The sequence below is a fragment of the Balaenoptera physalus genome (genome assembly GCF_965194825.1).
Source record: "Balaenoptera physalus genome assembly, chromosome: 11".
Classification (NCBI taxonomy): Eukaryota; Metazoa; Chordata; class Mammalia; order Artiodactyla; family Balaenopteridae; genus Balaenoptera; species Balaenoptera physalus.
The window spans coordinates 34,187,857-34,201,409 of record NC_138896.1 but is presented as its reverse complement, the minus strand read 5'-3'; positions in this window follow the sequence as shown (position 1 = coordinate 34,201,409).

The following is a 13,553-nucleotide window of genomic DNA, read 5'->3' as shown; positions in this document are numbered from 1 at the left end:
TGATAAAGTGAATATTTGAGTACCAAGAACAGGAAAAAAAAAAGAAAAGAAAAAGAAAGTGTTTTCCTTTCTCCCCCACCCCCAGTAAAAAACCTTGAATTTATCTTTATGGCAATGTGTCCCCACCAAAGGCTAAGTTCTGCAGCCTCCTTTGAAACTGGGTGTGCTCTTGTGACTAAGATCTGGCAATAATTTGTAAACAGAAGTGTCTTCTGTGCTTTCCATAACACCCTGTGGAAACCTTCCTGATATAATCTCTTTTCTCTTATCTTTTTTTCCTCTATGCTGCTGCCTAGCATGAACATGTGATGGCTGGAGCCCTAGCAGCTATATGGGGCTATGTGGTAACTTTGGGAATAGATGTCCCACATGGTCGAGCAGTAAGATGGAAGGATTCTGGAGCTGGCGTTCTGGAGCTAACTTGCTAGGCTTGGATTCCCTCTCTCTAATCTTTTTTTTTTGAGAGAGAGAGATAAACTGTGTTGCCTAACATTATTATTATTATCATCATTATTATTATTTGTTACTTCCAGGTGAACCTATGATGAATTGATAAAACTGCTATGGTATTTCAGTCAGCTATTGCTACAATAATGCTGCATAACAAACTACCGCAAAACTCAGGGCTTGAGACGACTTTTATTTATTCTTCCTCATGCATCTGTGAGTCGGCTTAGGGTCAGCTATTGTAGGCTGGGTTCGGCTGTGCTCTGCTCAGAGTGGCATGTAAGATTAATAAAAGTAACAGCGAAATATAGAAACCCTAAATGGTGTTTATCTACTGCAGGAATGCTGCAACCTTTTCTTATACACGTCTGGCTTTATATGAACAGCTTCACTGCTTAGGAGAGCAAAATGGGCTCCTTTAATTGAAATCAAGATACAAGATTAATTCATAGATTGAGAGCTCCAGGATGCTTATACACTCTCATCCCCCAAAACACGTGACTAATGGGACCAAGTATACAAAATAGACACTCTAATCATTCAATAACAACAGAAGTTTTGAAACTGGACTGTACACTATGATATATGAGTGATTGGGGCTGATTGAGCTAGAACCTGGATGTCTTGTCTCACATTCCAAAACAAACAATCAAACCTGTATATACATCATTCCTTTATTGCTTCTATTCACTCTGCCCCCAAGTCCTGCAGACGTGTCCAGGTCAGGCCCCTGGATTTCCCACCTCCTCCTCCCTGGGTCCTCATCAAAGATAGTGAGAGCCACCTGTCCTGCAGGCAGCCTTACTCCCTTGCTCAAGAACTACCGTGGCTCCCAAGTGCTTCCCCCATGAAGCCCAGGCTTCCCAGCCTGCTCCTGTGGCTCTGCCATGATCAGGGCCCATCCGGCCCACCCACACTGAGCTCCCACCTCGAGGCCCATCTGTGGGCAGGTGCTGGAGAGCACAGGCTGTGAGGGTGACAGTTGGGTACGTGAGCCTGGCACACATTCCATCAGTTTCCTCACTGGTAACCATGGGACTGCCGAGGTCCACCTTACAGAACTCTCAGAAGAATGGAAGGGCTGATGAATATTAACTGCCAGAATATGGAAGACACTGAGCCAATGCTGAGCTAAGCTAGTGAGTGTGGGCTCAGGTCCACCTGGAGTGAAATCAGAGCTGTCCCTGATCAGCGCCATCTGTGTTGATCAAGGAGGGGGGTGGGGAGAAAGGAACCTAGATCCACTCAGCCTCGGTGTCCTGGGCTGCTGAGGTCCCCTGCAGGGTCCCCAGAGCAGGGAGCACAGGTAGGAAGCCCCAAAGGGAGGTAAGTGGGTAACCCAAATGGATGGGAGAAAAGGCAGAATATGCCCATTTTACAGACAGAGAAACTGAGCTCTAGCCTGTGCCCAGACCCGTTCTGGGAGATAGGTAGGGATGAACTCCCTGGGAACATGATGTCGGCTCTCCCAGCAACCTCTCCAGGCTCCTGCGTGGGGCACAGTGAGGTTGGGAAGAGAAGGTGTGAACTCCTGAGTTCCCTTCTCAGAAGGTGGACAGAGGGTCCAAGGCCCCCAAGCCCCACACCCTCTGACAGGACTTCTGGCTGTATCTTGCCCTGATAGTGCGAGAGTGGCTCCTTGCCCCCATCTCCTGAGGACACTTCTGAAGGAGCCCCAAATCCCACCACAGTGACATGCCAGCCCCTTCTGCAAAAGTTCAAACTGTGCCGGGGGCTGTTGTGAGCCCCTGGGAGGGGGGCCAGCCCCACCTTAAGCCCAGGCTCCCCTCCCTCCAGCTCCCATACCTGGGGCTCCTGATCCCAGCTGCCAGAGGAAGGCCAGGATCCAGACTGTTCCAGCAGAGTCCTTCCCTGGGGTGCCCTAGCCCCCCACTCCCTGCGGAGGATGCTCACCCCACTCACACTGGTGGGGAGGCCACTGTGCCGAGAAAAGGCAGATCCCACCCTCAGAGAACTTCCTGTTTTGGGGAGCAAGGACCCACACTGACACAGCAGAAAACAGCTCGGAGCCGATCGCAGGCTGGGGGAACACAGAGATAGGAAAACCTGGGCAAAGAGCGATCTCGGGGCTGCGGAAGGTGATGGCCCTGCCCAGCGGTCACAGTGGCCAGACAAGGGGAAAATCGGAGTGGAAAAGAGTTGCTACACACCCTGACACACCTTCATGCCAGCCAGAGCCCCCTCCCTCCCCTCAGGAGGGTACCTCCCCCGTGTGGTGTGTAATTAGGTTCGTAGAGGGGGTTCGATGCATGTGCCATGTGATTATACTTCCTGTCCTGTCTGTGGGTCCGACTTCAGCTGAAAGTCAGGTCTGGCCGGAAGTCAGGCGGCCTGGTCTGGTTACATCACTACCTTACCATCCGACTTTGAGCAGATCACTGGTGTTTCTGCGCCTCCTATGTGAGAAAGAAAAGCAATACCTTCTTCACGAACCTATTGTGGGAATTAAGAGAGAGGGCCCAGGAACACGACTTGGAAACTAATATTGTGCAAGAGGGTGCTTGGCGCTGTTCCCAGGGTTTCTCCTAGCTCTAAAGCTCCATCCTGCTTTCCCACCTGTGGACCTCGGGCACTCACAGCCAGTGTCCCTACTGTGTCCTCCTTTTGTCTGTCCCATTGCCCTTGGTCTCTGCTCACTCCTACTGTAAGGAAGAGGCCACTGCACCGAGGCGGAGTGGGGAGCAGGAGTCAGGGGTCCAAGGCAAAGCAGTGGACTTAGAATCAAGTCCTCTTGATAGACAGGTTCAAATTCCCACATCCGTCATTAACTCTGTATCCAGAGCTCCCAGCGCAGGTGTTAGGCTGCAGAGCCCCCAGTGGCCACAACTGGAATTACACATCCACACAGCACAGGTCCGTGGTCTTTATCAATCCCTCTCTCTCTCTCTCTCTCTCTCTCTCTCTCTCTCTCTCTCTCTCTCTCTCTCTCTGTCTCTCTGTCTCTCTCGTCTCTTTCTCTTTCTTTGTACATTGCATCTTTTTAAAATTAAATCTTAGGGAATTCTCTGGTGGGCCAGTGGTTAGGACTTCGCGGTTTCACTGCCGAGGGCCCGGGTTCAATCCCTGATCCGAGAACTAAGATCCCACAAGCCACGCAGTGCAGCCAAATAAATAAATAAATAAAATAAAATCTTAAAAGTGCTAACATTTGTTAAAGAAAAGAATGTTAGGGTCTTTCATCTGTTTATGTATTAATTACACCAATGTTTCTCTAGTGTCCCCAGGTGGACAGTTGAGGGTGCAGAGGTGATACCAGGTCCCCTGGCTCCTGTGTTCCCTTCTCTCCGTACCTGTGACAACCGATCCATCCCTCCCACCAGCCCCTCTGAGGACCCCTGATCTCTTTGCTCCCAGCTCCCCTCTCCTGCTCCTTTGCCAGGGACCCTCCTACACTTCCTTGCTGGAATTCAATCTCTGCCTCCCCTCTCTCTTCCCCTCCAGCACCCATAAAACCTTCCCGACCCACCAGTCAGGCCCGGCCAGGCATGAAGATTCTGACCACCTGGGGGCCTATGGAGCTGACAGCTCTTAGTCCTCTAAGTGCCCCTGAGCCCATCACCCACCTTCAGCATGACTCCCCAGAGAGGAGGGCAGAGCCTGGGCCAAGCAGTGCACAGAGAGAGGAAGACGAGGAAAAGGGGACAGCCCATCTCCTGACCGCAGTTTCCTCCAGGCCTTCTCAGCTCCTCCCCCAGGGGCAGGTCATGGTGGGGAAGGGGCAGGTGGGCACAGAGGAGAGGAGCAGCCTCTGCAGAGACTGGGGGCTGCGTGTTGAGCGGGGCTGCATCCTTCAGGTCCAGAGTCACAGCTGCAGCTGGAGGGCCCCACTTCCCTCTGCCCGAAGAATCTAGCCCCCCAGTTCTCCCACTCCCCAGCCCAGGCCTGGCCTTTCTCGTTGTGTCCGTCTCAGAGGTGCTGGAAGAGCCAAGCAGGATCGGGCCCAGCTTCCAGTTCCCCAGAGCCCCCCGCCATGTCCCCTCCCACTGGCACACTGGAAAAGGGCCACGTGGCCTGGAGAGCACGACTGCTGCTGCTGCCGCTGCCGTTCCCAGGTGAGGAGGGAGGGGACAAGCTCGGGGAAGAGCGGAGAGGCTGCCAAGAATGTGGTTCTGTGGCCAGGGCGCTGGGGGTAGGTGGTGCGGCCCCGACGGGCAGCCTTTTCTCCAGGCTTCTGGGCACTCTCAAAGGCTCAGCACCTTCAAAAAGTGGCAGGGCAGACCCTCTCGGTGAGGTGCCAGTACCCGCCCAAGGCCAGGACCTACGAGCAGAAAGGCTGGTGTAAGGAGGTGTCCGCGCTCAAGTGCACCAGGCTGATCGCAAGCTTCGGCCCCCGCATGCTGGCTTAGGCCTCTCGGTTCTCAATCTGGCACAACCCGGGCTCTGGCTTCTTCACTGTCACCATGACTGGTCTGAGGGAGGAAGACTCAGGACACTACTGGTGTCGAATCTACCATGCTTCCAGCCGCTGTGTCTCCAGGTCTATGCGGTTCTATCTGCTGGTGTCTCCAGCTGAGCCCCTTTCCTGGGGTCCCCTGGGGTCCCCTGGCTCCCTTTCGGTGCCTCCTGGTTGCCTAGTCGTGGAAGCGAGGCTGCCCTCCTCCCCCGAGCCTGGTCTCCTGGGGAGGCTGTTGGGAACACATGCCCAGGGGGACTCACATGTGTGCGCACACACACACACACACACACACACACACGCACCCACTTCACACGCTGTCCCCATGATTTACAAGCCTCCTCAAAGATGCTCAAACAGAGCCATTCATCTTTATATAATTCACAATTTTTACCATGTTGGTAAGCACACTGTTCAGTTCTGCTGATTTTTTTTCATAGCAAGACTTTTCTTTTTAATAAATTTATTTTTTTTATTTATTTTCTTATTTATTTTTGGCTGCATTGGGTCTTTGCTTCTGCATGCGGGCTTTGTCTAGTGAGGCAATATGTTTACAGCCCTCTATGAACCAGGAAGCCCTCCTCTGACACGGAATCTCCCTGTGCTTTGATTTTGGACTTCCTGGCCTCCAGAACTGCAAGAAGTAAATGTTTGTTGTTTAAGCCACCCAGACTATGGTATTTTGTTATAGCAGCCCAAACAGACTAAGACAAGCATGGTTTCATTTTTTTCTCTTTGACGTCTCAGTTTCTCCAAAAAGGACTCTTTTAACTGTCCTCCCTGGGGTATTGGCCTGGATGCCAGGGTTCTAGGCACCAAACATAGCAAAGCAAAGGGGCCTCACTGCCCAGGGACTGTTTTCACTCACTCAGCCCCCCTGTTGTAACACACTCTCCTCTCAGTCGTGCCTGGTGTCTTGAGCGGAACATCTCTGAGGTTCACCCTCATCAGAGACTAACCTCGAGTTCTCTGCAGGAAGGTGAATGAGAGGAAAGAGAGGATGTGGGCAGCTAACCCACCCTCAGTCTCACAGGAGGCTAGGAGCCAAGTGGCTTCTTATGCAGGCTTTCAACCTCTTCTCGGGTTTCCAGACCCCACTTCTTATTCCGCCTTCTGAGATACTCGTGCTTCCACTTTGTAAGGCTTTTTGCTGTTCTAAGGTAAAAATAAATGCTTCTTAATGTCTTCTCTGGTCCATTAAGTCATCCAATTATTACCCAGCTTCAAAACGTTTATGGAGTTCTCTCTCTTTTTTTTTTTATAAACTTATTTATTTGTTTGTTTTATTTTTGGCTGCGTTGGGTCTTCGTTGCTACACGCGAGCTTTCTCTAGCTGCGGTGAGCAGGGGCTACTCTCCATTGCGGTGCGCGGGCTTCTCATTGCGGTGGCTTCTCTTGTTGCGGAGCACGGGCTGTAGGCGTGCAGGCTTCAGTAGTTGTGGCATGTGGAATCGGTAGTTGTGGCTCGCGGGCTCTAGAGCGCAGGCTCAGTAGTTGTGGCGCACGGGCTTAGTTGCTCCACGGCATGCGGGATCTTCCCGGGCCAGGGCTTGAACCCATGTCCCCTGCATTGGCAGGTGGATTCTTAAACAATGCGCCACCAGGGAAGCCCCGGAGTTGTCTCGTTATCTCTCTTTATCCTTGAGGATGGATTCATACAATCTGTACCAGTTTACTGCCACTTTTCTCACAGTTTCCACACCTTCTTAGAAGGAGTAGAGAGGGACCCCAGGTTTTTCATCAGACCACCCCACCCACCGCCCACCACCCACCGCCAAGGGCAGGAGTGAGTGAGAGCCCAGATCTCCACTTGCTCCTGTGAAAGATCCTGGCTCCACCCCCCACAGCCATCGCTGAGACCCCCAAACCACCCTCTTCACACCTTTATCTCTCTTCTCTCCTCCAGTAAGGACAAGATGCCCAGGGTTCCCTGGTCCTCCCGCATCACCCAGAATCACATCTCCATAAGGCCTTACAAATCCATTAAATGAACCCCATTTCCCAATCTCCCCAAATCCATAAATCTTCTCCCTCTGCTCTCTGGAACATCGAGTCATCAGCACAAGCTCTTATATCCTCAGCTTCTGTGGATGTGCCTCTCCCCTGGGAACACTGCTGTCTCCATAGTTCTCCCAACTGCTGGGTTTCTGCTCCCCTTTGCCTCCTGATTCTAGGCCAGAAGGCAGAGTTGGGGTCCTCTTCGCTCCTCATTGCCACTTCCTATCTTCCTAGCCTCCTTACACCAGCCCCACAGTGGGATTTCCCGCCCGTCAGGCTGAACCGTAGGCCACCCGTCACTGCCGCGGATCCTATACAATCGGGAAGGCTCCTCTTTCCTCTTTGTTGGTCTTAACCCCGGGCTCACTGTCACTCACGCTGCTCCTGCTAATCCGTGGTGAGCCTGGGCCGTCCTTCCAAATCCCTGCCTCTCGGTTCTTTGACCTCGTCTCCCGCAATGGTCTTGTCCTCTTCCCTGCCACAGCCACCCATTCAGATGGTCAGCAAGCATAGCGGCTCCCCGTCCTGGGACAGCTCATTTCTGAGATGCCCACATTCCAACCAGCGCCTGTCTCCCTAGCTCAGTCCTGTTACCCTGATCACAGCACCCCTTCCTCACCACGGGATCGTGGTCCGCTAGCCCTGCCACCTTATCCCTCTCCCTCACCCCACTCATCCCTTCCCTCCCCTTGGATCCCACGATCCAGCCATATAATCACGCTTTAGCACACAGTCTCAATTTCTTTGTCTGTCTCCCCTCTCACTGAACACCACCAGCAAAACTCCAACCCTGGTTGAAACCAGCTTCCCACTTACTCTGTCCTGCATCCTTTCCCAAAGCTGAATGGGGCTGGAAAACCCAATCTATCACGCTGAAACACCTCACTGTGAACCGTGGTCTCCAGGCTAGACCTCTAGTTCCCACCATCCCCTGGCCCCCCAAACCCCGCTGCCCATCCCTCTCCTCACGCTCAGCTGGTGCCCGTGTCTCCTGCCTCACTGAAAACAGTGCAACCCTGAGAAAGAAATGTCCATTCGGTCCAACCGCACCTGTCAATCACCCCACCTCTGTACCCACCACACACACTCTCTTCTTCCCATCACTCTCCTGCTCCCACCTCAGGCTGACTTCTCTGCGTCAGCCCCAAATCCCCTCTTCTCTTGTCTACGGGAGAAAATTACTCTAGAGGTTCTCCCGTCTCCTGCATCATCTTTTTCTCCCTCTCTCACGTGTCGTAACCATCAGAATACAATAGGCTCTCATCAGTTGTCTATTTTATACCTAGTAGTGAGAGCACAGGGAACTCTACTCAATGCTCTGTGGTGACCTAAATGGGAAGAAAACCTAAAAAAGAGTGGATATATGTATACATATAACTGATTCACTTTGCTGTGCAGCAGAAACTAACACAACATTGTAAAGCAACTATACTCCAATTTAAAAAAAAAAAAAGAATACGATGGGCTATGACACAGTAAAAACCTTCTCTGGGCCCCATGGCACCTCCAGTTACTGCCCCACATTCTATTGCCCTTCACAGCAAAACCCCCCAAAAGGGCTGCCTACACTCTCAGCCTCCGGCACCGCTCTTTCTGTTCTCTCTTGAGCCCACACCAATTTGTTTGTACCACTCGCTGAAACATCTTGTCACAGTCTCCAATGGCTTCCACACTGCTGAATCCAGTGGCCAATACTCAGACATCATCATATTGGAAAGATGAGCAGCAGTGGGTATGGCTCACCTCTCCTTCCTTCTTGAAATGCTTTCTTCTCGTGGCTTCCAGTGAAAAGGAAAGGAAAGGATAGGAAAGGAAAGGAAAGCAAAGCAAAGCAAAGCAAAGCAAAGCAATGCAAAGCAAAGCAAAGCAAAGGAAGGCAAAGGAAAGGAAAGCAAAAAGGAAAACAAAGGAAAGGAAAGGAAAGACTCGTGGTTTTCCTTCTAACTCATTTGATGCTGCATAATAAGTTGTCCCCAAATTTAGAAGCTTAAAACAATAAATGACATATGTATTATCTCACGGAGTGCGCTGGAGGAGTGTGGAATTTGGGAATATCTTAATTGGGTGTTCCCGGTTCAGAATCTCTCCCATGGTTGCAGTCAGGGTGTCATCAAGAGCTGCAGTCACCTGAAAGCTTGGCAGTGCCCGGAGGACCTCTTCCGGGGCAGCTCACCCACACGATAGCTGGAACAAGGTCTCGGCTCCTTGCCCAGAGTGGCTGATCCCAGAGAGGGTGAAGAGGAAGTCACGGTGCCTTTTCCAGCGTAGTCTCTGCAGTCACACACCACTACCTCTGCTGTATTCTATTCCTCAGAAGCTGGTCCCTGGGTCCAGCTCACACTCAGAGGGAGAGGGGTTCGGCTAGGTATATCAAAGAATTTGTGGACATGCTCTAAAACTACCAAAGTACATACTCTGGCCACAAATTATCTACATTTCTCCCACATGCAAAATATGCTCATCTACTCGAAAGGCCTCCAAAAGTTTCATCCCTTTATGGCATCAGCATGAGGTCCAGGAAATTGTCATTTGAATCCAGCCCAGGTGTAGATGAGGCTCCTCAGGTACAGTTCTCGACATGCAGACCTGTGAGCTGGAGAGACAAGGTATCAGACACACACCCAACAGACAAAGGTGGTACCGGCATGGGATAACCCTGATAGATGTACCTGTTCAAAAGAGCAGGAAATAAGGGCTAAAAGGAGTCACGGATCCATAGAAAAGCTAAAATTCAGCTTGGCAAATGTTGGAAATTCCTTGATGAGGACTCTGCCCTGCTCCTACCTGGGATTAATTTCCCATGGCTCTTGGCTCCTCCCTCCGGGTTCTGATTCTGCCCACTTTCCATGAAAGGCAGCCCATGCTTACACTTTCATAGCTTTCTCAGCCTGCTTCCTGCCTCTCTTAGGGGGATACAAAGGCCTTTTTATTTTATTTTATTTTATTTTTTTAACATCTTTATTGGAGTATAATTGCTTTACAATGGTGTGTTAGTTTCTGCTTCATAACATAGTGAATCAGCTATACATTTACATATATCCCCATATCTCCTCCTTCTTATGTCTCCCTCCCACCCTCCCTATCCCACCCCTCTAGGTGATCACAAAGCACGAGCTGATCTCCCTGTGCTATGTGGCTGTTTCCCACTAGCTATCTATTTTACATTTGGTAGTGAATATATGTCCATGCCACTCTCTCACTTTCTCACATCTTACCCTTCCCCCTCCCCATGTTCTCAAGTCCATTCTCTATGTTTGCATCTTTATTCCTGTCCTGCCCCTAGGTTCTTCATAACCATTACTTTTTTTTTAGATTCCGTACATATGTGTTAGCATATGGTATTTGTTTTTCTCTTTCTGACTTACTTCACTCTGTATGACAGACTCTAGGTAATTCCACCTCACTACAAATAACTCAATTTTGTTTCTTTTTATGGCTGAGTAATATTCCATTGTATATATGTGCCACATCTTCTTTATCCATTCATCTGTCAATGGACACTTAGGTTGCTTCCATGTCCTGGCTATTGTAAATAGAGCTGCAATGAACATTGTGGTACATGACTCTTTTTGAATTATGGTTTTCTCAGGGTATATGTCCAGTAGTGGGATTGCTGGGTCATATGGTAGTTCTATTTTTAGTTTTTTAAGGAACCTCCATACTGTTCTCCATAGTGGCTGTATCAATTTACATTCCCACCAACAGTGCAAGAGGGTTCCCTTTTCTCCACACCCTCTCCAGCATTTATTGTTTGTAGATTTTTTGATGATGGCCATTCTGACTGGTGTGAGATGATACCTCATTGTAGTTTTGATTTGCATTTCTCTAATGATTAGTGATGTTGAGCATCCTTTCATGTGTTTGTTGGCAATCTGTATATCTTCACAAAGGCCTTTTTAAATGTTATGCTCCCTCGTGCCTTTCAGTCCAAGCTGGCAGTGTTCTGTGAATGTCATTCTCTTAAAAAAAAAAAAAGGGCTTCCCTGGTGGCGCAGTGGTTGAGAAATCTGCCTGCTAATGCAGGGGACACGAGTTCGTGCCCTGGTCTGGGAAGATCCCACATGCCGCGGAGCGACTGTGCCCGTGAGCCACAAATACTGAGCCTGCGCGTCTGGAGCCTGTGCTCCGAAACAAGAGAGGCCGCGATAGTGAGAGGCCTGAGCACCACGATGAAGAGTGGCCCCCACTTGCCGCAACTAGAGAAAGCCCTCGCACAGAAACGAAGACCCAACACAGCCATAAATAAATAAACCCAAAGTTTAAAAAAAAAAAAAAATTGTGGGTCTCCTGTGTATCTTACTGGGATTCACTCAATTAGACAAAAGCCACCCCCGCAAATCTCTTCAAGATAAGATCTCTTCTGTACCTTGGGCTTCTGCTGCTGAGGAATAGTGCTTTTCTTTCTTTTTTTAATTGAACTATATTTGATGAACAATATTATATAAGTTACAGGTGTACAATATAGTGATTCAGAATATTTAAAGGTTATACTCCATTTATAGTTATTATAAAATATTGGCTATATTCCCTATGTTGTGCAATATCCTTGTAGCTTATTTTGTACAGAATAATTTGTACCTCTTACTCCCCTACCCCTATGTTGCCCCTCCTCCCTTCCCTCTCCCCTCTGGTAACCACTAGTTTGTTCTCTATATCTGTGACTTTGCTTTTTTGTCATATTCACTAGTTTGTTGTGTTTTTCAGATTCCACATATAAGTGATGTTATACAGCATTTGTCTTTCTCTGTCTGACTTATTTCACTTAGCATAATGCCCTCCAAGTCCATCCATGTTGCAAATGGTAAAATTCATTCTTTTTTATGGCTGAGTAGTATCCCATTGTATGTATGTGTATATATATATGTATATATCTGTCCATTTGTTGATGGACATTTAGGTTGCTTCCATATCTTGGCAATTCTAAATACTGCTGCTATGAACATTGGGGTGCATGTATCTTTTCGAATTCGTGTTTTTGTTTTTTTCAGATATATACCCAGGAGTGGAATTGCTGGGTCATATGGCAGTTTTATTTTTAGTTTTTTAGAAACCTCCATACTGTCTTTAAGCTTCTTAGAAGACCTCATGTTTGATTGAAAGAATCTGTGAGGCACATGCCCTTAAACTCATTAAGGGCCTTTGGTCTGAGGCACTATCTTTGATCTTTCTGAGGTCTTCACAGAGGATTTTACAATCATACCCTTGGTTTCATCTTTAGACCATATTTTCCTGAGAGTGCTCTGGATTTGATTTTAGCAACATTTACTGTCTGGAGAGGTTGAGAATTTTCAAAGCCATCAAGTCCCAGCTCCCTTCACATTTAATAGCCCTGCCTGTAGTTTCTCTCTCTCCTCTCACATTTCATAATAAGCCACAAGAAGAATGAGGCAGCGCCCTCACCACTTTGCCTGGAGATCTCAGCTACACCACACAGTCCATTAGGTACATTTTCCACTTTCCACGTTACTGCAGGTGGCAGTGCTGCCAAACTTTTCGCCACCACATGACAGGGACCCCTTTCCTCCTCACCTACTGGCTAAGTGAACCTGGTCTACGTTCTCATGGTCTCTACCTCCAATCTCCTCATTGCTTAAGAACAGAACTGAAAATATCCACATTGCCAAGCTATTTGGATTACTAAGTAGGATCACCTCTTCATGAAGCATCAGAACAAATGCGGAGCTTTAGAGGGAGTGAGGTATAGCAGAGAGAGGACTGGCCTGTGACACAGCAGAGACAAAAGAGCTGATCTCAGCGGGAGGGACAGATAATGTGTGGGCAGACGGTGAACTTGCAGACCTACAGGACGTCAGCTCCTCTTCTCTGTGGATAGCAGAGGGGACACAGGAAAGAATCCGGGTGAGAAACTGACCCACCTGGGCCCAAAGCACACGCATCCTCACCGATACCCCTTTCTGGTCAGCAGCAGCCAGGGGCAGCCTTCCTCCTCGCCAGGAGGCTGGGGCCACCAACCTGATATACGACTGGATGGGGACGGGGTTGCCTCTGCGTCTGTGTGCCATTCTGCAGCAGACCATGACCCCCTCCTGGCTTCCTGTTTTGACTGCAGGGGGAGCCGCAATGGAAAATCCTGATGGAACTCAGGAGTCTCGGACGCCAATAAAACCACCTGCCACTTTCAGCAGGTCACTGACCTTCTCTGGACCTGTTTCCTCACCCGTAGGGAGATGCATATTACCTCCACACTGTTGTGAGGATTAAGATAAACGGTGCAAATGAACAAGCCTTGTAGATTATAAAATTATGTGAATATATATTTTTTCCTACATTTCCTTCAAGCTCTAAAACTCTGCCCTGTATTCCCACCTTTGATCTCTAGGGGACCACCTTCTCCACTTTGCCCTCTGTTTTTCCATCATCACCCTTTCAGATCCTCAGTTCTCTTGTGGGCCAGCCGGAAGCCTGGGAGCCCCTTGGGTGCTGTTGGAAGCAGGGAAGGGCTCTGCACATAAGCCCAGTGAGTGGAGGGGTCCAGGGTGAACAAGGCTTGGAACCAAGACCTGGGTTAGTTTCTCCCTGTGTGGGCTTGGGTAGGTCACTGCCCCTCTCTGAATCTCTGTTTCTTTCTCTAGAAAATGGAGGGGATGAAGATGAGTCAGAATAGCCATGATTTCACATGAGCTCTGTTAAAAACAAGACAACAGACCCAAAATGGAGTCACTTATGCTAAACC